Source organism: Glycine soja, chromosome 3, assembly GCF_004193775.1.
Source record: "Glycine soja cultivar W05 chromosome 3, ASM419377v2, whole genome shotgun sequence".
Classification (NCBI taxonomy): domain Eukaryota; kingdom Viridiplantae; phylum Streptophyta; class Magnoliopsida; order Fabales; family Fabaceae; genus Glycine; species Glycine soja.
In genome coordinates, this window is record NC_041004.1 from 16,704,191 (window position 1) to 16,707,506 (window position 3,316).

At 35.9% G+C, this 3,316-nt stretch overlaps 1 non-coding gene across 1 annotated transcript; it reads right to left on the bottom strand.

Annotated features, from left to right (window-relative positions):
• Positions 1-2,834: 2,834 nt before the first annotated feature.
• Positions 2,835-2,942, bottom strand: LOC114407905. The gene has a single exon (XR_003665716.1). It is a non-coding gene; the product is annotated as a small nucleolar RNA R71 (small nucleolar RNA).
• Positions 2,943-3,316: the final 374 nt, after the last annotated feature.

A 3,316-nucleotide genomic window follows, 5' to 3' on the forward strand; every position in this document is an offset into this window, starting at 1 on the left:
TATACATATGTGACTTGTCTACGAAAATCTTTAGAGTTTTTCAGAACCTTATTGTCTTATTCTCTCAAAAACAAATCATTGGTCAAACACTTGCAAATCAATAAAGGATTCTTCAAAGATCTTCAACTTGTATGTTCTTCTCTATAAGACAGAAAAACTTTTGCACTTTCTAAAAGAAAATTGTTGGGATCAAGAGGCTATTTGTCTCTTGAATTGTGAGTTTCCTGAATACAAGGGAAAGGGATCCCTTGGTTGTTCAGAAGTTGTAAAAGTATTTTACAAAGTTAGTGAAATATCTCAAGTGGGTTGTGATGTGTCATTATTTTCTCCTATTTCTTAACCCTTTTTGCACCATTTTAAGTACTGATTAATCTTAATTGTCAAATTAATTAGGCAGTTTTATTATTTGGGCTCATTCAGCTAATTTGATGTTTTTAATCTAATTTCAGGAATTAATGAAGCATTGGGCTTGAATCTAGAATTGGGCTTGGACCTGAAGAGGGCAGACTATTTTATTCTACAAAATTTTATCTTATCTAGACTTTATCTTATCTAGATATTATTTAGATTTGATCTCATCTAGATATTATTTCATCTAGATCTTATCTTATCTTATCTTATCTTATCTAGATTTGATTTTATTTTATTTATGGGCTTGGATTTAAAACAGATTTGTAAGCTTTGGGGCTGGAAAACTATATAACAACACCAAGGTTCTAGTTTAGGCCTCTCTTCTCTCTCTCCTCTCCTCTCTCTCTTTTTCATTTTAGTTTTAGAGTACTACTCTCAATTTGTTTTAGTCTCTTTTTCGTTTTGGAAGAATAATTCTAGTTTTCTTCATTTTCTACTGATTAATGGAAGACTAAGTCTCCAGCGTTGTTTTCTCTTGAGGATCAAGCACAACTCTCTTTGAGGTTCTATTATTACTATTAAATTCTGATCAGTTTTTCCTCTTCACCAATTACTCTGTATTTGTTGCTATTAATCCATGCATGCTTAGTGCTTGATTAATTGTCTCTGCACTTAATTTACGTTCATGCTTAATGATCGTTCATGATTAATTGGTGTATGTGTTGCTTAATCACATAATGAATGCCTTATGTTAAATTCCGCTTAGTAATTTAATTTGGGGTTGGATTAAGTGGTTGAACTGGTAAAGGATAAACTCTCGTAACCTAGGACAAGAGACTTGCTTGTGAATCAAGGGGAAGCAACGTGTTTTAATTTTGATATTTTCTAATTCACATTTATTCGTTGTTTAATTTACAAAAGCAAACAACCCCCCCCCCAATTCGTTGCTATTTTCCTACTATCTGTTATGCACGTTTGGTTGACCATTGCTCGTTGGGAGACAACCTAGGTTCACTTCCTAGATACTGCATTTTTAATGTTTATTTGATTCGGGTACGGCCTCGATCAAATTTGGCACCGTTGCCGGGGAGCAGTATCCAAAGGTTCATAATAGCTAGTGATTCGTGTTTTATGTTTAGTTATTTTATGCTTTCGTGTGTGTTGTGTTAGTGTTGTGTTCGTGTTGCATTAAGTGTGTTTAGAGTCTTGTTATTTTGTTTAGTGTGGTGTTCTATTTTAGTTTTTCTGTTCAGCGCTTCTCCTATTTCAGTTTTGTGTTTTGCTGTGAATAGTGCTTTGCGACGGATTTAGCGACCACTTTTGTTGAACTGGAAAATAGGGTAGTAGTGGAAATCCCGTAACGACGGATTTTAGAGACCACTCTTGCTGAATTAATTGGGATTTTTTGTTTTGGTAGCTATAGTTGTTATTTTTGGCTGAATTTTTTTGTGTTCATTTCTTTTGATCCATATTTTGTGGGAAAAATAGTTGGAGCCCTTAGTTTGGTCAGATTTGAAAGTTCCAAAAAAGTAGCAAATTTGATTTTTGTCAAAACTTCAAACAGCCATAACTTTTGCTCCAGTTATCAGAATCGCTATTATTATATATCTATTTGGGGTAGAAAAAAATTTATCATGCCATGCTAGCTAGCCTATGGCGGGCTGAGGTCTCCTTCTTCCAAAAATTGCAATTCTGTCAAAAAAAAATTATTTTCCAAGTATTATTCTCTTATTTTTCTTAACTTTTCATTTTTAGCTTCTATAGTTAGACTTTGAATTTTTGTTTGAAAATTTGTGTGCTATCTTCTCATCATTTTATAAGGTTTCTCACAAAATTTCAAGTCATTTAGATATCATTTAATGGTAGTTGTAGTTCAAACCTACATTGTTACTTGCATAAGAAGGCAACTAGTTGTGCATGTTGAATATAGTGTATGACTAGAGGCAATCCATCTGACTTACAACCCTTTGATCCTGAGATAGATATGACATTTCATAGATTAGTTAGACATCATTTAGTACCTTTTGAGCATCCTGAGCATTCTGTTATTGGTGATTTTGAGCATTATAATTTTGAACATTCTGATTTTGAACATTCTGAGAACATGGCCCAACCTCCACCCCGTGAAAAGACTCTATGGGAAATGGCTACACCTGATTTCACCTACGAAAGCTTGTGCATCCAATACCCTGATGAGGATGTCTCATATGTTCTTTAAACTGGACTAATTCATTTGCTTCCAAAGTTTCATGGCCTTGCAGGTGAAGACCCACACAAATATCTGAAAGAATTCCATATTGTCTGCTCCACCATGAAAACCCCAGATGTCTAGGAGGATCACATATTTCTGAAGGCTTTTCCTCATTCTTTAGAGGGAGTGGCAAAGGACTTGCTTTATTACCTTGCTCCAAGGTCCATCACAAGCTGGGATGACCTCAAGAGAGTATTCTTAGAAAAAAAATTTCCCTGCTTCCAGGACCATGGCCATCAGAAAGGATATTTCAGGCATTAGACAACTTAGTGGAGAGAGCTTATATGAATACTAGGAGAGATTTAAGAAACTATGTGCCAGTTGCCCTCACCACCATATTTTTTAGCAGCTTCTCCTCCAATATTTTTATGAAGGACTCAGTAACATGGAGAGAAGTATGACAGATGCTGCCAGTGGTGGAGCCCTAGGAGACATGACCCCTACTGAAGCCAGAAATTTAATTGAGAAGATGGCTTCAAACTCCTAGCAATTTAGTGCCAGAAGTGATGCTATTGTCATTAGAGGAGTGCATGAAGTAGCCACGAATTCATCTTCATCAGCTGAGACTAAGAAGCTTGAAGGTAAACTAGATGCCTTGGTTAACCTGATAACCCAGCTGGCCATGAATCAAAAATCTGCACCTGTCGCCAGACTCTGTGGTTTATGCTCCTCTGCCGACCACCACACAGACCTTTGCCCTTCTGTGCAACAATC